At 42.7% G+C, this 25918-nt stretch overlaps 1 protein-coding gene and 1 long non-coding RNA gene across 4 annotated transcripts in view; both read right to left on the bottom strand.

Moving 5' to 3' along the window:
* The window catches only part of ST3GAL1 (ST3 beta-galactoside alpha-2,3-sialyltransferase 1), a 192257-nt gene that overhangs the window by 94286 nt on the left and 72053 nt on the right, over positions 1-25918 (bottom strand). The window lies entirely within an intron of this gene.
* On the bottom strand, positions 1631-8852 carry LOC141145523 (uncharacterized). Its single transcript, XR_012244574.1, has 2 exons — positions 3340-8852; positions 1631-2500 (listed from the first exon to the last, which is right to left on the bottom strand). It is a non-coding gene; the product is annotated as an uncharacterized lncRNA (long non-coding RNA).

The following is a 25918-nucleotide window of genomic DNA, read 5'->3' on the forward strand; positions in this document are numbered from 1 at the left end:
TACAGGGGGACAGAGGAGCCAAGGAGAGGTCCAAGGCTAATGTTCCTGACGTGTAATTCAAATTCTATCTAGTTATAGCTCCAGCTGGTGTCCAACATAGGGTGGTGGTTTAGGGGGGGGACAGTCAAAGTAATTCAATCACAGAGTTCTGAGAAGACGAGTCATGGTGGAGCACATGCAGATTTGCGCGGTTTTCCTACGCACCAAGAGCAGGTCAACACATTCCCATTTACCAGGGATGAGCTTAGGATCGACTCTGGATCTGGGTTCTCAGGTTTCAATACATCCTAACAAAAGTATATCTTTAAGTTTTGTTACTTGAAACCAACGAAGTCAAAAATAACAAGACAACAATTCCTCTTTAAATTTTATTGGCGCCATAATAGAGGAGAAGCATTTCTTTTAGCAATTTATGGCCGAGTCTTTGATGTGCTGCAGCCCAGATTCAATTTTCCAGCTCACAATAAAACAACAAATGACAAAATTGTATCTTGGCTTGTTGACGCACAACAGAGCAGGAACCTCAGAAATGTTCATATTAACCCGGTGACACCGCGGCTCCAGGAACATTAACACCGATCATTATTATGAGGCCTGGCCTTGTCCAGCAGTGTATACAGGGAATGGAATGTGATGAGAATGGCAAAGTATCAGCTGGTACATGCCTGCTGCCATTTTACAACTACTTCATTATTGGAAAGTCGTTTATGATGAGCTGAAGGTCACATAAACAAGAAAAACACGATTGGGGCTGTCCATAGAACAGGCGCTGGGGGCCATATCCCAGAGAGTACATGACATTCCATGGAAACAGAATAATGAGCAGCATGGAGATACAATGTAATCCTATGACTGCCCATAGAAAGACAAAAATAGGAAGAGCTCTATAGCAAATGTGACTACAGGCCTGTGAGAGATAAGGTTCAACTGAAACACGTCACTGTCTCCTCATACAAGGGCCCATTCACACCTATGTGTTACGGAGCTCAATATACAGAATGTCATTACACTGATAATCAATTTTAGAGGCACCTTAATGTACCTGTGGTGCAGTGCAACACACCGCATCGCACTACCATGTATCAAGGTCACCATGGTACAAAACATAGAGAAGGTCTGTTGTGGCGCTCTAGCAGCCCATTCATATCAACAGACTTCCAACACCATGCACCATATTTATCACTGGGGGTACACACACACCACAATGGACCCAGTACGTGTGGATGAGCCCCAGTTGTTTAAAAAGGAATGTATAAATGTACTTATTTCCTTTCTTCCTTTCTCTGTTCTTATCTTTCTTTCCTCTATTCTGATCTTTCTTCCTTCCTAGCAATATTCTGATCTTCCTTCCTTGCTTCCTCTAGTCTGATCTTCCTTCTTTCCTCCATTCTGATCTTCCTTCCTTTATTCTGAGTTTTCTTCCTTCCTAGCAATATTCTGATCTTCTTTCCTTCCTTCCTTCCTCTAGTCTGATCTTTCTTCCTTCCTTCCTTCCAATATTCCGACCTTCTTTCCTTCCTTTATTCTGGTCTGCCTCCCTTCCTTCCTCTATTCTGATCTTTCTTCCTTCCTTCCTTCCTTCCTTCCAATATTCCGATCTTCTTTCCTTCCTTTATTCTGGTCTGCCTCCCTTCCTTCCTCTGTTCTGATCTTTCTTTCTTCCTTCCTTCCTCTATTCTGATCTTTCTTCCTTCCTTCCTCTTTTCTGATCTTTCTTCCTTCCTCTCTCTTTTCTGATCTTTCTTTCTTCTTTCCTCTATTCTGATCTTTCTTTCTTTCTTCCTTCCTCTATTCTGATTTTTCTTCCTTCCTTCCAATATTCTGATCTTCCTTCCTTCCCTTCAGTATTCTGATCTTCTTTCCTTCCTCTGTTATGATCTTCCTTCCTTCCACTATTCTGATCTTTCTTCCCTTCCTCTATTCTGATCTTTCTTCCTTCCTTACAAGATTCTGATCGTCTTTCCTTCCTTCCTTCCTCTGTTATGATCTTCCTTCCTTCCTTTATTCCTTCCTCTACTCTGATCTTTCTTCCTTGCTTACAAGATTCTCATCTTCCTTCCTTACAATATTCTGATCTTCCTTCCTTACAATATTCCGATCTTCTTTCCTTCCTTTATTCTGGTCTGCCTTCCTTCCTCTGTTCTGATATTCCTTTCTTTCTTCCTTTATTCCTTCCTCTATTCTGATATTTCTTCGTTCCTTCCTCTTTTCTGATCATTCTTTCTTCTTTCCTTTATTCTGGTCTTTCTTCCTCCCTTGAATCTGATCTTTCTTCCCTTCCTCTATTCTGATCTTTCTTCCTTCCTTACAAGATTCTGATCTTCTTTCCTTCCTTCCTTCCTCTGTTCTGATCTTCCTTCCTTCCTTTATTCCTTCCTCTACTCTGATCTTTCTTCCTTCCTTACAATATTCTGATCTTCCTTCCTTACAATATTCTGATCTTCTTTCCTTCCTTTATTCTGGTCTGCCTTCCTTCCTCTGTTCTGATCTTCCTTTCTTCCTTCCTTTATTCCTTCCTCTATTCTGAGATTTCTTCTTTTCTGATCATTCTTTCTTCTTTCCTTTATTCTGGTTTTTCTTCCTTCCTTGAATCTGATCTTTCTTCCCTTCCTCTATTCTGATCTTTCTTCCTTCCTAATGCCCCATACACACGGTCGGACATTGATCGGACATTCCGACAACAAAATCCTAGGATTTTTTCTGACGGATGTTGGCTCAAACTTGTCATGCATACACATGGTCACACAAAGTTGTCGGAAAATCCGATCGTTCTGAACGCGGTGACGTAAAACACGTACGTCGGGACTATAAACGGGGCAGTGGCCAATAGCTTTCATCTCTTTATTTATTCTGAGCATGCATGGCACTTTGTGCGTCGGATTTGTGTACACATGATCGGAAATTCCGACAATGGATTTTGTTGTCGGAAAATTTTATAGCCTGCTCTCGAACTTTGTGTGTCGAAAAATCCGATGGAAATAGTGTGATGGAGCCCACACACGGTCGGAATTTCCGACAACAAGGTCCTATCACACATTTTCCGTCGGAAAATCCGACCGTGTGTACGGGGCATTACAAGATTCTGATCTTCTTTCCTTCCTTCCTTCCTTTGTTCTGATCTTCCTTCCTTCCTTTATTCATTCCTCTACTCCGATCTTTCTTCCTTCCTTACAATATTCTGATCTTCCTTCCTTACAATATTCTGATCTTCCTTCCTTCCTTTATTCTGGTCTGCCTTCCTTCCTCTGTTCTGATCTTCCTTCATTCCTTCCTTCCTTTATTCCTTCCTCTATTCTAATATTTCTTCCTTCCTTCCTCTTTTCTGATCATTCTTTCTACTTTCCTTTATTCTGGTCTTTCTTCCTCCCTTGAATCTGATCTTTCTTCCCTTCCTCTATTCTGATCTTTCTTCCTTCCTTACAAGATTCTGATCTTCTTTCCTTCCTTCCTTTGTTCTGATCTTCCTTCCTTCCTTTATTCCTTCCTCTACTCTGATCTTTCTTCCTTCCTTACAATATTCTGATCTTCTTTCCTTCCTTTATTCTGGTCTGCCTTCCTTCCTCTTTTCTGATCTTCCTTTCTTCTTTCCTTTATTCTGGTTTTTCTTCCTCCCTTGAATCTGATCTTTCTTCCCTTCCTCTATTCTGATCTTTCTTCCCTCTTTTCTGACCTTTCTTTCTTCCTTCCTCTATTCTGATTTTTCTTCCTTCCTTCCAATATTCTGATCTTCCTTCCTTCCAATATTCTGATCTTCCTTCCTTCCAAAATTCTGATCTTCCTTCCTTCCAAAATTCTGATCTGCCTTCCTTCCTCTGTTCTGACCTTTCTTCCTCTTTTCTGATCTTTCTTTCTTCTTTCCTTTATTCTGGTCTTTCTTCCTCCCTTAAATCTGATATTTCTTCCTTCCTCTATTCTGATATTTCTTCCTTCCTCTTTTCTGATATTTCTTTCTTTCCCTCCTGTTTTTAATTGACAGTCCAACACCATATTAAATACAGGAGGTACACACACCACAATGGACTCGGTAGGTGTGGATGGGCCACAAATGTTTAAAAGGAATTTTATTTATAGTTTCCTTAACTCCTCTCTTCCTTTCTCTATTCCGACCTTTCGTCTTTTGGTATATAAAGTGTGATAGCGCTGCCACAAACTGAGTAATAAAAATGAAATATATGTGATAAACAGAGTCCAAAAATCATAAGTGCTGATTGCAAATACCCAAAGTCCAAATGCAATAAACTGTGATGAAGAACAGAACATATGATGAATAAATTGATCTGATATTAATTGAAAAGTCTTCTTATGCAAAGAAAGTGCAGTTCAAGCTTTACTGTGAAGAAACGTGCTTCATAAATCAAACGACACTCCGGGACAAGCGCTCCCTTCACTAAGTGCAATGGACACTCACCTCCTATTTAGACTCCGAGAGGATCAAAACATGCTCAACGCTCAAAATGAATCACATCAGTAGATGGCTCCACATTGATCTCCAATGGTTCCTATAAAGACCCTGCAGGGGACAAACACACTCTGCACTCTGTATACTATGTGTACTTCTTTAAAAATGCCTCCGTGCAGCTCGTCAGCAACTCCAAACCGACATGAAAATATAAAGTGCTTCCAATAGTGCAGTACAAAAAGTGGAATAAACCTCACCACCCCAGCTTCAAACATTAAACTCACAAGTATAAAAACAGTATTTAAGATTACAAGTCTTAACGTATATCACCGCCAGGCTCTACCTCGCTCCTTCCTCTATTCTGATCTTCCTTCCTTCCTCTATTCTGATCTTCCTTCCTCTATTCTGATCTTCCTTCCTTCCTTCATTCTGATCTTTCTTCCTTCCTCTTTTCTGATCTTCCTCGCTTCCTTCCTCTATTCTGATCTTCCTTCCTCTATTCTGATCTTCCTTCCTTCCTCTATTCTGATCTTCCTTCCTTCCTTTATTCTGATCTTCCTTCCTCTATTCTGATCTTCCTTGCTTCCTTCCTCTATTCTGATCTTCCTCCCTTTACTCCGATCTTCCTTCTTTATTCTGATCTTCCTTCCTTCCGCTATTCTGATATTCCTTCCTCTATTCTAATCTTCCTTCCTCTATTCTGATGTTTCTTCCTTCCTTCCACTATTCTGATGTTTCTTCCTTTCTTCCTCTATTCTGATCTTCATTCCTTCCTTCTATTCTGATCTTCATTCCTTCCTTCTATTCTGATCTTCCTTCCTTCTATTCTGATCTTCCTTCCTTCTATTCTGATCTTCCTTCCTTCTATTCTGATCTTCCTTCCTTACTCTATTCTGATCTTTCTTCCTTCCTCTATTCTGATCTTCCTTCCTTCCTCTATTCTGATCTTGCTTCCTTCCTCTATTCTGATCTTCCTTGCTTCCTTCCGCTATTCTGATCTTCCTTCCTTCCTTCCGCTATTCTGATATTCCTTCCTCTATTCTAATCTTCCTTCCTCTATTCTGATGTTTCTTCCTTCCTTCCACTATTCTGATGTTTCTTCCTTTCTTCCTCTATTCTGATCTTCATTCCTTCCTTCTATTCTGATCTTCATTCCTTCCTTCTATTCTGATCTTCCTTCCTTCTATTCTGATCTTCCTTCCTTCTATTCTGATCTTCCTTCCTTACTCTATTCTGATCTTCCTTCCTTACTCTATTCTGATCTTCCTTCCTTCCTCTATTCTGATCTTCCCTCCTTCCTCTATTCTGATCTTCCTTGCTTCCTTCCTCTATTCTGATCTTCCTTGCTTCCTTCCTCTATTCCGATCTTCCTTCCTTTATTCTGATCATCCTTCCTTACTCTATTCTGATCTTCCGTCCTTCCTTACTCTAGTCTGATCTTCCTTCCTCTATTCTGATCTTCCTTGCTTTCTTCCTCTATTCTGATCTTCCTTCCTTCCTCTATTCTGATCTTCCTTCCTTCCTCTATTCTGATCTTCCTTCCTTCCTCTATTCTGATCTTCCTTCTTTCCTTCCTCTATTCTGATCTTTCTTTCCCTCCTGTCTTTGATTGACAGTTCTTTTGCCCAATATGCTTTATTTTATTTTTTTTTAACTTTCCGTTTTTCTATCTTTACTTAAATTATTTTTTAGTAACTTACAGTCAGTAGTTTAAATGGAGTTAAAGTCCCTACTTCTGATTGACAGTTATCTCCAATATCTATTTATCTCATGTAACATTATCAGTGACCACATAGGTCGTATATGAGAGACGTCTGTTCTTTTCTCACATACTACATAGAAGATGTAAATGTAAAAACGTGTGATGGAACGATCGAGTGATCTCAGCCACCGCACAGCCAACATGACTCATCGCGGCTTTGAAGAAGAGTGACGCAGAACAACTGACAGCATAGAACATAAAACATATGCGGAATTGGAGAATTGGGAATTCAGGGAATGGAACTGCTCAAAACTCGATCGTGTAGAAAAGCAGCTCAGCACACAGTCAGGGTATAATACACGGGACAGATTTACAGGACATGGAAATCTGGGAAGAGGGACAGCATTTAGATTTAAAGAGTAACTCCAGTGACTGTCACATGAAGACTGGGAGGCCGATGACCAGATCACCATACAACTTACATCAGGATTTAATGTATTTCTTCATATCCATGCATGAACATTAGGGTAGATTTGTGTGGCCTATCTCAGTATCTACAAAGCAGAATCAGGTAAGAATCTTCAGTGAAAATTAATAAACTTACCAAAACCACAGGAAAAACTTTAAAGCGGTTAACCACTTAAGGACCGGGCCTATTTTTTACACTAGGGGTTTACAAGCTAAAATCAGTTGTGAAAGCCAGAGTGCTTTCACACTGGAGTGACGAGAGAGGTTATTTACAGGCGCTATTTTTAGCGCTAAAACCCCCATTCACACCTGAGAGTAGCGTTTTCGGGCAGAAAGTCGCGTGATTTTACCACGATTTTTGCCGCTTTTCTTACGGCGTTTTTTGCCGCGATTTTGTGCCGGTCAAAAGGTCACCAATGTACAAGAAAAGCAGAAAAACGCCCAAATCTGCCTAAAAAAAATGTTCCAGAACTTGTTTGAGCTTCAGGCGTTTTGGAGCGTCTAGATTCAGGCGTTTTGGAGTGGAGATGTGAACCATCTCCATAGAGAATAATTGATTTTTTTTTTCCCCCCTCCAGCGTTTTGTAGCTTCAGGCTTCAAGCTACAAAAACGTTCAGGTGTGAATGGGGCCGAAGTGTGAAAGTAGCCTAAGCAAACCTGTACTTTCTACGTGCCTGCGCATGCACATATACAAAGTGCCTACAACACACGTTAAAAAAAAAAAAAAAAAAGCTGACTCGGTACAACCATTAGAGAGAATCATTATCTGCATCAGTTGATATCCTGCAGGAACGCTGAGCTGAGATCTGCCCGGCTAAATGAAAAAGCAGAGCTTGTAATTAACGGACCCGAATCCCTCCAGTGGCAGCGCTCTACGTCTTTGCACCGGCGAGGAGCAGACATTTCGCTTGAAATTACCAGATCAATTATGTCCTCGCGCTGCGCTGTGATCAGATGAATTATTTATAATACGGACAAATGAGGAAGACCGATGATCAGCGGAAAAATGCCGGAGGGGCCGGAGAGCGGACAGAGAGTGACGCCGCGGCTCCAAGTTTTTGTGGAGATGTGAAGAAGACTTAAAGTGGACCTATCACCAGATCAGTCTTTTGTGTTCTGTGCAGCATGCTCAATAAGGTGTAATCCTTCCAGATCTTTATTACCTCTCAGAGAGATCACAGGAGGACTTCTGAGGAGGCCTTGATCTGCTTCTCTCCAGAAGAATGGAGCCATCTATGTCCTTGGCTTCATCCAGGGTTCCTCTCCTCACCTACTTTCTGGACTGAGATACCGGCTCACAACCAAGTCAATTCTGGTACCTGGGCAGTTCCTGGCCGTTTCCAAATGTATTTGTATTGTACAGTCTGATCTGATCACTGCCTCCTGTAGACTAATGACATCTTCTTAGCCAAGGCAGAAGCACTGGATTGGAGCTTAAAAGACAACTTTATATAGTAGAAGATAACTTTATACGTAGTAGGTGGGGTTGAAAACAGACACAAGTCCATCAAGTCCAACCTATGTGTGTGATTATATGTCAGTATATCCCTGTATGTTTTGGTCGTTTAGGTGCTTATCTAATACTTTTTTGAAAATATCGATGCCTCCCGCTGAAACAACTGCTTGGGGAAGAGAATTCCACATTCTTACAGATCTTACCGTAAAGAACCCTCTGCGCAGTTTCCGGTTAAATTGCTTTTCCTCTAATTTTAGTGAATGGTCGCGAGTCTTTTTAAATGACCTTTTGCAGAAAAGTTTTATCCCTATTGTGGGGTCACCAGTCCGGTATTTGTAAATTAAATCATATCCCCTCTCAAGCGTCTTTTCTCCAGAGAGAATAAGTTCAGTGCTCGCAACCTTTCCTCATAACTAATATCCTCCAGACCCTTTATTAGCTTTGTCGCCCTTCTTTGTACTCGCTCCATTTCCAGTACATCCTTCCTGAGGACTGGTGCCCAGAACTGGACAGCATACTCCAGGTGCTGCCGGACCAGAGTCTTGTAGAGCGGGGGAATTATTATTTTATCTCTGGAGTTGATCCCCTTTTTAATGCCAATATTCTGTTTGCTTTGTTAGCAGCAGCTTGGAATTGCATGCCATTGCTGAGCCTATCATCTGCTAGGACCCCCAGGTCCTTTTCCATCCTAGATTCCCCCAGAGGTTCTCCCCCCAGTGTATAGATTGCATTCATATTTTTGCCAACCAAATGCATTATTTTACATTTTTCTACATTGAACCTCATTTGCCATGTAGTCGCCCATCCCATTAATTTGTTCAGAGCCTCATGTAAGGTTTCCACATCCTGCGGAGAAGTTATTGCCCTGCTTAGCTTAGTATCGTCCGCAAATACAGAGATTGAACTGTTTATCCCATCCTCCAGGTCGTTTATGTACAAATTAAATAGGATTGGTCCCAGCACAGAACCCTGGGGAACCCCACTACCCACCCCTGACCATTCCGAGTACTCCCCATTTATCACCACCCTCTGAACTCGCCCTTGTAGCCAGTTTTCAATCCATGTACTCACCCTATGGGCCGTGCCAACGGACCTTAGCTTGTATAGTAAACGTTTATGGGGAACTTTATTTCTTTTATGATTTTATTTATTTATTACAGGATATGTCCATCTTCCTTTATAAAAAAAAAAATAAAAAAAAAGGTAAAGAAGGGTAGTTATTAACTCCTTTATGACAGCATTACTCATATATGTGGCAGCAGGGAGGGTTGGCATTAATACCCAACCGCCTCTTATAGGTGTTGCCATCTTGTTCTGAAGAGCGCTTCAAGACTGACTGAGGGATCACTGATCCTGGTAAACTGCTGACCGTCAGGAGCTCTCGATGATGTCAACACTCTGCAGCCAATCACAGTGCGCAAAATCGGGAGTCCCACCTACTGGTTCAGGGTGCAACAGCCCATTTAAAGCGCAGGCTTTGGCTAGCGTAAAGAGGTTAAATGCCACCAAAAGAAAGCTCTAATGATATCAAATCAATTTGGATACAGTTTTGGACGACTGAATAATTGTCCATCAAACTATCACAGCACTAAACTGAAAAAACGTCCCGGAAAAGGAAGGTGGTGTAACATGGCCGTGCTGAGGTAGTGACGTTATTGTTGCTCTATATTTGACATATCAGAAATGTATCCGTGTAGCCCGATGACATCATCTGAGCCTAGGCAAAGTCACCAGACTGGAAATCAAGGACTGTCTAATAAACTGGTAGAGGGTTTTTTTGAAAAATGATAACATTGTTGAATAATGTAACATGTCAGGAATGTATTCATGAGACTTGTAAAAGGTAAATAAAAGGTCCACTTTAAAGCAGACTGAGAAATCTCCTTAGAGGCCCCCTACCATCTCCAATGCACCGGTAGTCCTCTACGAGCCTTTCCTCTCTTTAATCTCCTTGTTTTGTCTTTCCAGATCATATTAATCAAAGTCGTTTATGTCTTGGCAGGAAGGAGCGCTCACCTGTAATTCATTAGCCAGGTTCACAGCTGCGGAATCATTCACAAGTACAAGATGAGGAACGTGGGGAAGATGTGAGCTTATTAACATCTTCATTTGTCACTTCAAAAGAGGAAACTGTTACAAGTCTGCCGACTAAAAATAATAATCATTTCATCATTTTTTTTAAGGTCCCTGCAAAAAAAATGTTTTACTTAAAGGAGAAGCAGGGCCAAATCTCATTTGGCCCTATTTCTCGGGGGGGGGGGGGGTCATAATCAGCCGCTCCAGACTCTGGAGGGATCCCGACTTTAATGTTGGGTTCTGCCCAGATTCCTGACAGGCAGCTGGCTTAGCCTCTCAGTTTGCAGCTGAGAGCCTGAGCTAACCTCTGCAGCCCAGCACTCCAGTGAGCACTGGGGGAGCAGAGTAGAGAGCTGGAGACTGACAGTCACCGACTCTCTGCTCACGAAAGACCGTGAACTGAGCGATCAGTGTTCTTTGATCGCTCAGTTCTTGGTGAGTGGCGGGGACACCGATGTTGCATCCACCTAGATAAGAATGTCTTTTTTTATTTTACATCCTGTACTTCTCAGTAAACAGATGCACAGCTGTGTATATTTCTCAGCAGTGTCTATAAAACAAAAGCTGGCAGAGGTCTCTCTATATAATTTTATATATATATATATATATATATATATATAGAGATAGATAGATAGATAGATAGATAGATAGATAGACAGACAGACAGACAGACAGACAGACAGATACTCTGCCAGATTTTGTCTGTTTTTTGTCCTGACCTCAACCTAATAGAACACCTACATATACATGTATATACATATACATACACACACATACATATATATATGTACAGTGGTAACAAAGTATTCAGACCCCCTTACATTTTTCACTCTTTGTTATATTGCAGCCATTTGCTAAAATCATTTAAGTTCATTTTTTTCCCTCATTAATGGGCAAAAATCCCAGTGGTAAGATGTGGCAAGCTCATAGAGACTTATCCAAAGCGACGTGGAGCTGTGATAGTTGCAAAAGGTGGCTCTGCAAAGTACTGACTTTAGGGGGGTGAATAGTTATACACATTGACTTTTTCTGTTATTTTGCCCTATTTCTTCACCATAAAAAAAAAAAATAAAATCTTCAAAATTGTGGGCATTTTCTGTAAATTAAATGATGCAAATCCTCAAGCAATCCATGTTAATTCCAGGTTGTGAGGCAACAAAACACGAAAAATGCCAAGGGGGTGAATACTTGTTGCAAGGCACTGTATGCAAAAAAAAAAAAAAAAAAAAAACAACTATTAAGCAGTGTATTTGTATGGATTATTTTTTTGGAGAATAATGAGACCATTTAGTGTCACTGTAAATCACGTACTGTAATCTGATTTTTCAATAAACAAACACTTCACAAGTCAATAGAACAGAATAGAATAGAATGGAAGGGGAATTTATCAACGATGTGGACAGAACCTAACAGGGTGTGGAGTCTTTATTGGGCTTTTGTCTTTTATGGCATCACCTGCATAGATTGAACACTGAGATAAAACACTGTGATAGAACACCCTTCCACCGAAGATGGAGAGGAGTGTCCGGATATAAATACCAAGTGTCAGATTATACCGGAGAAGAGGAAGCATGGATAGTTTTTACATACTGTGTAATATATATATATATATAATTTTCAGTGGGGACGGAAAGTATTCAGACCCCCTTAAATTTTTTCACTCTTTCTTATATTGCAGCCATTTGCTAAAATCATTTAAGTAAATTTTTTTTCCTCATTAAGGTACACACAGCACCCCATATTGACAGAAAAACACAGAATTGTTGCCATTTTTGCAGATTTATTAAAAAAGAAAAACTGAAATATCACATGGTCCTAAGTATTCAGGCCCTTTGCTCAGTATTTAGTAGAAGCCCCTTTTGATCTAAAACAGCCATGAGTCTTTTTGGGAAAGATGCAACAAGTTTTTCACACCTGGATTTGGGGATTCTCTGCCATTCCTCCTTGCAGATCCTCTCCAGTTCTATCAGGTTGGATGGTAAACGTTGGTGGACAGACATTTTTAGGTCTCTCCAGAGATGCTCAATTGGGTTTAGGTCAGGCCTCTGGCTGGGCCATTCAAGAACAGTCACGGAGTTGTTGTGAAGCCACTCCTTCGTTATTTTAGCTGTGTGCTTAGGGTCATTGTCTTGTTGGAAGGTAAACCTTTGGCCCAGTCTGAGGTCCTGAGCACTCTGGAGAAGGTTTTCGTCCAGGATATCTCTGTACTTGGCCGCATTCATCTTTCCCTAGATTGCAACCAGTCATCCTGTCCCCCCTGCAGCTGAAAAACACCCCCACAGCATGATGCTGCCACCACCATGCTTCACTGTTGGGACTGTATTGGACAGGTGATGAGCAGTGCCTGGTTTTCTCCACACATACCGCTTAGAATTAAGGCCAAAAAGTTCTATCTTGGTCTCATCAGACCAAAGAATCTTATTTCTCACCATCTTGGAGTCCTTCAGGTGTTTTTTAAGCAAACTCCATGCGGGCTTTCTTGTGTCTTGCACTGAGGAGAGGCTTCCGTTGGGCCACTCTGCCATAAAGCCCCGACTGGTGGAGGACTGCAGTGATGGTTGACTTTCTACAACTTTCTCCCATCTCCCGACTGCATCTCTGGAGCTCAGCCACAGTGATCTTTGGGTTCTTCTTTACCTCTCTCACCAAGGCTCTTCTCCCTTGACAGCTCAGTTTGGCCGAATGGCCAGCATAGGAAGGGTTCTTGTCGTCCCAAACATCTTCGATTTAAGGATTATGGAGGCCACTGTGCTCTTAGGGACCTTAAGTGCGGCAGAAATTTTTCTGTAACCTTGGCCAGATCTTTGTCTTGCCACAATTCTGTCTCTGAGCTCTTCAGGCAGTTCCTTTGACCTTATGATTCTCATTTGCTCTGACATGCCCTGTGAGCTGTAAGGTCTTATATAGACAGGTGTGTGGCTTTCCTAATCAAGTCCAATCAGTATAATCAAACCCAGCTGGCCTCAAATGAAGGTGTAGAACCATCTCAAGGATGATCAGAAGAAATGGACAGCACCTGAGTTAAATATATGAGTGTCACAGCAAATGGTCTGAATACTTAGGATGTGATATTTCAGTTTTTCTTTTTTAATAAATATGCAAAAATGTCAACAATTCTGTGTTTTTCTGTCAATATGGGGTGCTGTGTGTACATTAATGAGGAAAAAAATGAACTTAAATGATTTAAGCAAATGGCTGCAATATAACAAAGAGTGAAAAATTTAATGGGGTCTGAATACTTTCAGTCCCCACTGTGTATAATATATATATATATAATTTTTTTTTTATTTTTTATTTTTTTTAGATTTAAGTAGAAGTCTTACTTATATATTAAAAAAAAGAAGGACAATGGACCGCTTTTTCCATCGTCACTCTCTTATGATGTCTTTAAAGGGAAATGGAAATTGTGTAGGATAAAATAAAACATATAATGAGAAGTATAATCACGCCATGAAGAGCCATGACAAAACCTGTTTATTTTAGTTCTATCACCTGCTTTGAAGCACAACTCATCCTTTCTTCCATCCGATGACTTGCATTGTGTCTATACTTACCTCCACACAATGGTATAGCATTACCCGTGCACATTAGCGAGCATGCAAAGACAAGTCTCCCAACAATGGGAAGTTAAGTGACTCGTATCGAAAGCCAAATAATCCCAAGTGCCAGAATTCTGTGCTGTCAAAAGTGAATGCCTCATTTTAATCCTATAACTGTCTGGAGCAGACAAAGTGAAAATCCCATCCCACAAGCTACCTGTGTTTATTTAAAATATTTATGGGAACATTCCACTTTTCATTACTTGAAAAAAATGATATAACATATACACAGTATAGAGTGTACACAAGCCTTCATGTAATTTGGACCTATTACGAAAACAGATTTCAAATTCTTAAGTGTGAATGTTTAACACAGAGGAACCCTTGAAATACAGTTTTGGTCTCAGGGAACCCCTGCTCAAAATGACTAGATCTACAACTCATGATACATTAGTGTGATGATCAGTGAGAAGAATTCTCCTTACACTTGTGATCATTTTGGAAGATCATTTACAGATAGCTAAAATAATCAATGGCGTCAGTCAGAACTTATCTGAGGAGAAGAAATTGCTCAAGGCCTAGCAACCTCTGGAGGAAGCCTATGGTTCCTATGGAACCTGGTTGAGAAACTCTGACCTAGAGCAACCAACAGGAATCTGTATTGTACTAGTCGAATTTCAGTAGGCTGAACACTGATAAGCTAGTATGGATTACTCTATTCCAGGCATCGCATTTTATGCACAGCTCCATTGATCCAGCTTGGACCATTGTAAATTTGCATATACCATAACTGGGGGGGTCCCTATAGGAATGTCATTTTGAGAGTTCCATGGAATCCTAGGGTTTTTCCAGAGGTCGCTAGAGGTTCCTTGCCCTCCAATCTGATGGTACCTGCATAGATCCTGGGCCAACGCCACTTGACAAAGCCAACAACATGACACCAACTTCTCTTTTTAACTGTCTGTAATGGTAGCATTTTGACCACTGCTGTAAGGGTGGCATTCCTCCTATTGACCACCAATGTAAGGGCCATTTTTCCCATAGACCCACAATGAATTGGCTTTAGTAAGAGTTCCTTGAGGCCTGAAATTGTAGGGGTTCCTCTGGGGTAAAAAGGTTGAGAAAGGCTGATCTAGAAGCTGGAAATCACTGTATGGTAAGGATGCACCGATATATTGTCCACCTAAAATCAGCCAAAAAAAAAGGGTTAATCGGTATTTTGCCGATACAAAAAAAAAAAAAAAAAAAAAGGTGCTGATAATGGCATGTTGTGTCCCATTGACTTCAATGCAAAATCGTGTCCCATTGACTTCAATGCAAAAATGAGAAAAGGAAACTAACTAGTTGGGACTTTGTATGAGGACATTGAAATGTACCTCCATCCCCGATATGTAGATATCTTTTTATATTGTCAATGCAAAAATGCCAGCCACCTTCTAAGGGGGACAATTAGATGGTATGTTGAGTGCTTAGAGATTCTCACCCATGCAGGGTAAGGGGTTCCTGGAGTAGCCCAGCTAGAAAAGTGAGGACTGACTTTCAGTACTCTCTGGAATTCAAAGTCCTTATTAGAATTTCATAGGTTCAAAGAGTTTTAGGTGGGAAGAACCTCCAAACTCTGATTACGGGGACTTTGGTCCTGATGCCTCAGAGTCCAGAAAAGGAATAGGAACCAGTGTGGGACCGGTGTGGTTGGCGATGCACCAGTGACTTGTTTGGTGCCACTGAACCAGAGTTATGGACTGTTTAGTGTTTTTCATTTTTTAATAAGGACTGTCACTGGCGGCTGGTGGTGATCCTGAGCTGCCATATGACAACAGGCACCGCTACGCCAGTGATCTCCACTAGCTTCCGGGTCCCTTGCCTGGTGGCTGCCCTGCTGCATTCTAAATATGTCATGGCCTCTCCACTTCGTCCAATCAGAATAGGCTTTGCATTCGCTGACAAAATGAAAAGCAATCTCTGAACGGCACCCATGCTGGGTAGCCGACCTGCATTCTGAGCAGCTGCTCTGCATAGGATCCAGAAGCTAATGGAGATCATTGGAGTAAAGGTGCCTACTACAAGGATTTCGTCAGCCTGCAAGTCTGAGCACCGGGCGGAGCTGGGGTGTGAGAAAGTGGAAGAGCCTACACACCTGTATTCATCTATTTTCTAGTCCTCCGAGCCATCTTATTTAATTAAAACAGCATGAATGCACTTTTTGCTTGTACAAAAGCTCCCACGCCTTTGCAAGACAAAGACCAGCCCCCGCTGACGGCGGCCCCCACCATCTCTTCGAGTGCCATTTTCATCCATAGATCTGCAATCTGTTGGCATTTATTATCACATTGATGGCTTGGCTCTGAGGCTCCCAGACTAATGAAATTTGGAAGGGCAGTTTACTCTTGGAATAAAACAGATCTGAGCGATAGCCATTTGATTGCGAACCAAACGCGTGGGCCAAAAAAGAATAAAAAAAAAAAAAAAAAAGAGAAACTGTGCAATGCTCTGCAATTTTATAAATCAAATCACATGCACTGCTCAGAGATAATTACAAGCGAGAACGAGAGAGGAAGTTGATATAATCGTCACTGGACAGCAGTCAGCGAGATGTGCATGCCATACAAGATAATTACACCGGTTTCCCGGGAAATGTTATCGCTTCACATTTTGATGAGCAAAACCTGACATATACTAAGTGATTGTTACCTGGGGCGCTTCAAACCACGATGTTCCACAACAACACAAAAGGTGCTAAAGTAAAGCTTCTCAACTCCTGGTACCCCTGAGGGGTGTCTTGCCACATCTGAGTAGGTATCTCAGTGGCTGCTTTCAATATGGCGGATGACAATAGGCTCCCCAGGTTTCAGTATCAGGGAACCAGTGCAAGGGACATTGTGTATTGTGAATGTCAATGTTGCTTGGGCCATCAACTACCATGACCATGTTGCGATCTTTGGTGCACCTCGGAATCCTTTTTTGTTGGTTGCTCCATGTCTGAAATGAGTACCAGAGCTGCATTATCCACTTGACTTGGCCAACTGTTGGATATTTAAAGTAATATTAAAGGTTTGGCTTCTTTTTTTTTTTTTTTAACATGTTAAGTTTACCTGCTCTGTGTAATGGTTTTGCACAGAGCAGCCCTGATCCTTCTCTTTTCAGGTCACCCACTGGCGCTCCTGGCTCCTCCTCCTTGACCAGTGCCCCCAATAGCAAGCCACTTGCTATGGAGTACACTGGTGCGTGCTCGCCCCTGAGCCCTGCTCTGTGTGTCCATAAGACACGCAGAGCCGAGACTCGGCCCTGCCCCTGCGCTCTCCCCATTGGCTCATTGGCTGTGATTGACAGCATTTGGAGCCAATGGCTGCCGCCCTAGCGAATGCGGAGAGGGAGACTCGGGACAGCCGAGGCTCTTGTGCACGTCGCTAGACTAAGAGGGGGCTCAGGTGAGTATTAGAGGGGGCTGTGGGGGGGCCAGCACAGAGGAGGTTTTTTACCTTCAAGCATAAAATGCTTGAAGGTAAAAAACATTCAGCCTTTACAACTACTTTACCCACTTTACCCTACTGGGCACATATACCCCATTCGTGCCCAGGCCAATTTTCAGCTTTTAGCGCTGTCACTATTTGAATGACAATTGTGCAGTCATGCTACACTGTACCTATATGACATTTTTATCATTTTTTTCACACAAATAGAGCTTTCTTTTGGTGGTATTTAATCACCTCTGGGTTTTTAATTTTTTGCTAAAACTGAAACTCTTGAAGAAAACAACAAAAAAAACAGTTTTCTTAGTTTAAATAAGTGGTAGTTGCGCTGTGACTAAAGAAAGTGGAAGTGTGTGTGTGTGTGTGTGTGTGTGTGTGGGCAGGTGAAATGAATGGAGAGGTGAAAACGGACGAAGTGGATGCGGCCACAAATGCACTACACAAACATACAGTGAAAAGGCAAAAATACTGGCAAGGGTAAATGAATAGCAGAAAGTATAAATAACAGTGATACAATACTTAAAAACAGTCCAAGTGAATAAGGGCTAGTACCGATACTAGCACATAGTGACAACTCAAAAAAGGCTGAATGTGGCAAGTCCAAATGGATAAACATATAGCAGTCCCACCACCAAACGAATAAAAAATCCAAAAGAAGGGAGAGATCTTCAGTGGAAACACCTCCGTGTTCGCAAGCAGCTTACCTTACTGCTTAAGGCATACAGCTTGTGCTTAATTGCAAAACACTATCAGACATGGGTATCTCATCCAGTTGTTAGGGCGCTTCCAATGGTGGATAAAGGGCGGTATATGAAAAAAATGACATGAACAAACGATAGTGGCGACCAAAGAAGGAGAGGAGAGGGGGGGGGGGGGGGGGGGGGGGGGACACAGAAAGAGGGTGCACTCACTTTTTATAAAATGAGTGTAGGCATCAATCCATGAACGCTGAGTTCGTATGCCTCAATGGGTGTCTTCAATCAATCCCCGCTCCTCAATGCTCGTCACATAGGGTGAGTATATGTATGGTATAGGGAGAAAGCGCACATAGCATAATCCCGTATAAAAAGTCAGTTTATTAATAAAAACAATATGATAAACTCACATTAGGAAGTGGACTATGGTACAAAACATCCACGAGCGCCGAGCTTGTCTCCTGCCTTCAGTTTGTGACAATATCCCGTGCTCCAATTGGAGTTTTTGGAGCACGGGATATTGGGGATTCGGGATATTGAAGACACCGATTGAGGCATACGAACTCGGAGTTCGTGGATTGATGCCTACACTCATTTTATAAAAAGTGAGTGCACTCTCCCCCCCCCCCCCTCCTCTCCTTCTTTGGTCGCCACGGAGTTACACTATCGTTTGTTCATGTCATTTTTTTCATATACCGGCCTTTATCCACCATTGGAAGCGCCCTAACAACTGGATGAGATACCCATGTCTGATAGTCTTTTGCAATTAAGCACAAGCTGTATGTCTTACAGCAGTAAGGTAAGCTGCTTGCGAACACGGAGGTGTTTCCACTGAAGATCTCTCCCTTCTTTTGGATTTTTTATTCGTTTGGTGGTGGGACTGCTATATGTTTATCCATTTGGACTTACCACATTCAGCCTTTTTTGAGTTGTCACTATGTGCTAGTATCGGTACTAGCCCTTATTCACTTGGACTGTTTTTAAGTATTGTATCACTGTTATTTATACTTTCTGCTATTCATTTACCCTTGCCAGTATTTTTGCCTTTTCACTGTATGCTTGTGTAGTGCATTTGTGGCCGCATCCACTTCGGCTGTTTTCACCTCTCCATTCATTTCACCTGCCCCCCCCCCCCTTCCACTGTCACAGCGCAACTACCACTCACTTTTATTTATACATTTTTGTCTGTTTGGATTAGTCACACAGGTGTTGCAGCAGCGCTCCTTAGTATAGACCCTTTTGACAGCGCAGGAGTTTTCCTATTTCACATTCAGTTTTCATAGTTTGTTATAAAATTTTGCAAACAGGTAATATTTCTCCTTCATTGATGTACGCTGATGAGGCTGCACTGATGGGCACCGATTGGGTGGCACTGATGATGAGGCACTGGTTAGCAGCATGCTGGTGACTGTGTAGGGCCGATGCCCCTTTTACAGAAGCTGGTAATCGGCTTTAGAAAAAATAAAAAATTAAAAAAGCCGATTAGCAGCTTCTGTTTACATCATGTGATCAGCTGTCATTGGCTGAGAGCTGATCACGTGGTAAAGGGCCGGGATCGGGCCTTTACTCTAATCAGCCGAGTCCCAAGGACTCAGTGATCACAGAGCATGCCGCAGGAAAAGGAAGGGGGGAGAAAGAAAGAAAGAAAGAAAGAAAGAAAGAAAGAAAGAAAGAAAGAAAGAAAGAAAGAAAGAAAGAAAGAAAGAAAGAAAGAAAGAAAGAAAGAAAGAAAGAAAGAAAGAAAGAAAGAAAGAAAGAAAGGAAAAGAAAAGAAACTAGTTACTATAGAGGAAGAATTACTCTACCAACATGTGAAATTTAAGCGACTTATAATAATGTACTTTAACCACTTCCTGCCCAGCCCACAGCAGATGACGGCCGGGCGGTGGTTCCGTTATCCTGACTGGGCGTCATATGACGTCCAGCAGCGATCGGTGGAGCTGTGTGACAGTCTGACACACACCGCTACACCGATCTTGGTAAAGAGCCTCCAGCTGATCACGATGTCAATAGGAAGAGCTGTTGATTGGCTTTTCCTCACTCGTGTCTGACAGATGCGAGTAGAGGAGAGCTGATCGGCTGCTCTCCTGACAGGATTGTTTATCAGCGCAGCCCCCCCTCAAATCACAACACTGGACCACCAGGGATCACCACTAGGACCACCAGGGAAGGGGCAACATGTGGATGGCCAGGTATGTACCCCATGGCCATCCACATGTGCCCAATCTGTGCCTACAAATGGGCACCGATTGGCACCATTATATTGCAGTGATGCCCAGCAATGCCACCCTTGGGGGCATCAGTGTCATCAGTGCCACCTGTCAGTGCCTATCTGTGCCCACCTATCAGTGCCCAGTGCCCATCCGTGCCACCTATCAGTGCCACCCATAAGTACCCATCAATGCCACCCATAAGTACCCATCAATGCCACCTATGAGTGCCCATCAATGCCACCTACGAGTGCCCATCAGTGCCGCATACCAGTGCCACCTATCAGTGCCACCTCATCAGTGCCACCTCAGTGCCTGTCAGTGCAGCCATATCAGTGCAAGTCATTGAAGAAGAAAATGTACTTATTTACAAAAAATTTTAACAGAAACAACGAAAAACTTGTTTTTTTTTTTTAATTTTCAGTCTCTTTTTATTTGTTGCACAAAAAGTAAGAACCGCAGAGGTGATCAAATACCACCAAAAGAAAGCTCTATTTGTGGGAACAAAATGATAAAGAAATTGTTTGGGTACAGTGTAGCATGACCGCGCAATTGTCATTCAAATTGCGACAGCACTGAAAGCTGAAAATTGGCTTTGGTGTCTAAGTGCCTGGTATTAAAGTGGTTAATAAAAAAAAGTTATTTCCCCTTTTGCATTACTTCCGGTACGGCCCTCGTACTTTAATTCGTTTGATTGATTGATTTAATCAATGAAAGCCAATGACAGTTGGAATTATGAGGAACCTTGTCGCTTTAAGGATAATTTGGAACTCCTCAGTAGAAATGACTTTCGGCTTGCATATTTAGGCTTATAAAACGAAAATGCAAACCAAGTGCTTTAACCTGTAGCAAGCAACAGAAGTCACTTCATTATAGCCAACCTGGTACATGATCGACGTTGATGGGTTGCTGCTGGCACAGCGTTTTATACATCGCTCCTCGCAGAGTTCATTAGAACGGCTCGGGCGGACACAGACACTGCATTGTTCTAGTAGATTATATTTTATTCTCGAGATCAAATATTTTGAAACCCAGCGCAAAGATTGATTCCCAGCCGCGTTGGGCAAACGATCTCCGTCTTGAACATTAAAGTCTCCATCTCCAGGAATTTGATCATTCATCCACCTCCCTCCTTCGTCTGCTCTATCCAATCCCACAGACACTGCCAACCCCAATAAATGAGGTCTGTTCAGAGACCCGGAGACCTGAGCCCCGCCGGCAGGAGCCGGAGACAAAGGACCGAAAATTGGTCAGATGTGAAATGAGTTCCTGAGAGACAGGTAGATTTTCATCCGACCCCATTATCAAGGGATGAATTAAACACTGCCAGCTCTAGAGGGGCAAGGGACATGGAAAACTCATCCGGAACCCAAACCATTCACAGTTCTAATAGAATGACACTCCTGTTCGGTTGTACCGGGCTATGAAGGCACACAATACATATCTGCTTAAAAACTGAAATGCAAGCTTACAGATAAAAAACACAAGGAAAGCACTGAGATAGGAATAGACATAACAGTGGGAACCATGACACACGTTATAGTGCAACATAACTCATTTGTTACAATGCAACAATGTAAATGGGCCCTTATAGTAGATCTAAACTCTTAACTGGATGAAATTTAATTTGCTGAAGCTCCATCCTATAGGTATCCTCCGCTCATATTGCTCACTCCCGCTATCAATAGAATGCAGACTGCAGGAGCAAGGCAGTTTCCCCACATTGGGCTTCATCGTTCAGGAACTCTATGACTAAGCCAGATCTGACAAAACGCATTAGAGTGGGTGGTCTCTGGGTGAGGATTATGGCTGTGGTTAGTACTTAGTTGTAGAGGAACTCTACAACTATGCCCAATGAGTGGGTGGGTGATCTCTGGGTGAGGACTATGGCTGTGGTTATTGCTTAGTTATAGAGGACCTCTATGACCAAGTCCCATTTGGTGATATGCAATAGGTGAGAGGTCTTTGGGTGAGGACTATAGCTGTGGTTATAAATTTGTTAGAGAACCTCTATGACGAAGCTGGATGTGGTAAAATGCATTAGAGTGGGTGGTCTCTGGGTGAGGAATATGGCTGTGGTTAGTACTTAGTTGTAGAGGACCTCTACAACTAAGCCCAATGAGTGGGTGATCTCTGGGTGAGGACTATGCCTGTGGTTATTGCTTAGTTGTAGAGGACCTCTATGATCAAGTTCCATGTGGTGAAATGCAATAGGTGAGAGGTCTCTGGGTGAGGACTTTAGTTGTGGTTATCACTTAGTCCAGGGGTCTCCAAACTTTCTCAGCAAAGGGCCAGTTTACGGTCCTGCAGAGTTTGAGGGGGGCAGAATGTGGCCAGTGTGAGTAGAAAATGCCCTGGTGCAGGTGGGAGGAAAGAATACCCCATCATTTGTATTAGTGGAAAGGAATAGTGCTCCATCAAAAGTACTAACAACAACTTACAAAGCCATCCACAACTCTGCCCCCAGCTACTTCACTAACCTAGTCTCAAAATACCAACCAAACCACTCTTTGGTCCTCCCAAGACCTCCTGCTCTCTAGCTCCCTTGTCACCTCCTCCCATGCTCGTCTCCAAGACTTCTCCTGAGCTTCTCCCATCCTTTGGAACTCCCTACCCCAATCTGTCTGACTGACCATCTCTTAATTTATCCATCTTTAGACGATCCCTGAAAACCCTTCTCTTTAAAGAAGCCTATCCTGCTTCTAATACACTGCGCTTTTACTTTCTCCATCAGCTCATCTCCCACAGTTATTACCTTTTGTATCACTTGACCCTCCCTCCTAGATTGTAAAGCTCTAACAAGCTGGGCCCTCTAATTGCTCTTGTACCAAATTCTATTGTAACTGTACTGCCTGCCTTCATTTTGTAAAGCACTGCGCAAACTGTTGGCACTATATAAATCTTGTATAATAATGACCATCACTGGTGTCATTGGGTGAAATAGTGACCCATTGTTGGTAACAGGGGAAGGAATAGTGCCCTATCATTGGTGTCAATGGGAAGAATAGGAGGACCCTGCAGTTAGTGTCAGTGAGAGGAAGTGTCCCACTGTTGGTATTAAGGGAAGAAATCATGCCCCATCATTGGTGTCAGTGGGAGGAATAGTGCCCCATCATTGGTGTCAGTGGGGGGAATAGTGTCCCATCATTGGTGTCAGTAGGAGGCATAGTGTCCCATCATTGGTGTCAGTAGGAGGCATAGTGCCCCATCATTGGTGTCAGTGGGAGGCATAGTGCCCCATCATTGGTGTCAGTGGGAGGAATAGTGCCCCATCACTGGTGTCAGTGGGAGGAATAGTGCCCCATCATTGGTTTCAGTGGGGGGGAATAGTGCCCCATCATTGGTGTCAGTGGAAGGAATAGTGCCTCATCACTGGTATTAGTGGAAGGAATAGTGCCCCATCGTTGGTGTCAGTGGGAGGAATAGTGCCCCATCATTGGTGTCAGTGGGAGGAATAGTGCCCCATCATTGGTGTCAGTGGGGGGAACAGTGCCCCATCATCGGTGTCAGTGGGAGAAATAGTGCCCCATCATCGGTGTCAGTGGGGGGAACAGTGCCCCATCATCGGTGTCAGTAGGGGGAATGGTGCCCCATCATCGGTGTCAGTGGGAGGAATAGTGCCCCATCATTGGGGATGGTGTATTCACTCATTCACTTCTTTAAGTGATGTTCATTTTCCTTTTCTAGATTTTTTTTTTGTTACTCATCTTTCAAAGCGTTGCCTATAGAATATATAGGGTACTGAAGTTTGTCGTCATTTTTACAGGGGGCATGAAAATTTAGGGTTTGACATGTTGGGTATCCATTTACTCGGTGCAACCTCGGCTTTTATATATTTTACCAAAAAATGTGGTTATTTATTGCATGTGTGTGCCCTAAAAATTAACTTTAGCATATTTTTTTATACTGAAATTTTGCACTTCCTAGACCTTTGCGGTAATATTGTGTCTGCGTTCCGAAAATGTATAAAGTTTTGGGGGTTTGATATAATCTTAAGGCATAAATGATTTTTTTTTTAACATGTATGCAAAAAAATAAAATAAATAAAATATATGCAAAAACGGCTCTGGCAGCAAAAGGGTTTACAGGGGTTCTAATTGAAAAGAGGTATATAGGTATATGTGGCACTCACTCAACGAGCAATGACATCTGAATAAATTATTCCCTCATACTAACAGGGGTTCTAACCCTTCCCTAGATGATAATATATAAATATTAAATATGATACAGCAAACATATAAAAACTGGGAAGTCAGATGAAATCAACTTTTTCTAATGCCCCCAGGTAACCCCTCTATTGGAAAATCATTTCCCATCTGCAGGTACCTGTAGGAAGTCGCCAGCATTCCTGGCTCTATAGGCGTTAAAAGCCAAGGTAAACAGGTGGATGAAAATCCTCCTGGCGTACGCTGGCAGCGGAGGGTAGCACGAGGTCGTGTCCACAGTAACTCGGGCGACGCTGGCGTTGCCAGCGAAATAACTAAAACGCCATTCACTCGCGTCCCCTTTAGAACCCTCATTAAAAAATCGCAGAGCCTCCCACTTCCTGCAGAATTGATTTTAATTAAGTTGATTTACAGCTCCGACATGCAAGCATACCTTGGGGTGGGATTATGTGCAATATATTGGACAAGCTCCGCGCAGAGCCATCCAGCAGATTACAGCCGGGGGAAGACACTGCAAAAATCGTTGATTAAAAAAAAAAAAAAAATCTGCACAAGGCTTTCGGATGTGGAGGGGACACCGGATAATAGAACTAGTAAGAAATGAAATTAGCTTTATACTTGTACGCCGGCTACCCGGGGATCATTTAAGTCTCTTTACAAATGTTAAAGACGACAGCTGTACAAAAAAGCAGCGGGGGAGGCAATAGCGGATATTTCACAAACTATGTGTAATGGGGAGGGCGGGGCTTACTGCTCACCGCAAAGTTTTCATTCGCTTTAATGTGATTTGAAGTTGCAGGGTATAGAATTTCACAAACCTTTCATCTAAATATATTGTATTCCTCAATAGCCAGGAGGATAGAAATCCACTTTGTGTGCAGCAAACTCAGGTATTACCTTGTAAAATTAGTATTGACATCAGTGGCAGCCAATCCTATGGGGCGCCGCCCCCCTAATCTTCATGCGCCCGGCCCCTAATCTCCATGCAGGGCACCGGACGCTTGGATTTCTATGGGGTTTTTTTTTTTTTTGGAAGCACATGATCAGAGCCTGAGGCTCTTATTGGCTTCAAAATGGGTGGACTCGGGGCACAGAGCACTGTGCCCCGAGCTCACCCACTTGTGTGACATTAGCAAATTCCTTTTCGCTATGGTCTTCCTGCTTCTCCTAAAGGGCAATCAGGAAGTGGGTCTTAAGAATCAGTGGAGAAGCCGCCCGAAGCCACCCAGGAAGTCGCCGAGGTGAAGCAGTGGGGAAGCTGCCCGCGACCTGCATGGGGTAAGTAGTGCGAGATGATCAACCCATCGGGGGGAGGGGTGCTGGGAAATTTGTTTGCCCCCTCCCAAGCACCAGCCGCCACTGAGTGACATCATCACTGCGCTGTACATGGCCTTTGCAGAGAGCAGAGCAGTGGGAGGGGCCCAGACTCCACCCACTACAGGCTGCCTGCAGAAAATTACAGGAGGGGGCGGAGACAAGACCAGCCATCCTGCCCAAGGGGAGAGAGCAGAGCTGTGGGAGGCGCCCTGTATGCTCCACCCACTACAAGTGGGGGTGGAGACAAGACCAGCCATCCTGCACAAGGGGAGAGAGCAGTAGTGAGCAGTCTTTATTACAGGAAGGAAAAGTCTCACATTGGATCTGGAAGAAATACACAAAGCATGCCAACATTCAAGAAGAATACACATGATGGATGGATTTTGACAAAATCTGCTTATCATGGAGTTCAGCTTTAA

This window comes from Aquarana catesbeiana, linkage group LG05 (genome assembly GCF_042186555.1).
Source record: "Aquarana catesbeiana isolate 2022-GZ linkage group LG05, ASM4218655v1, whole genome shotgun sequence".
NCBI classification, from domain to species: Eukaryota; Metazoa; Chordata; class Amphibia; order Anura; family Ranidae; genus Aquarana; species Aquarana catesbeiana.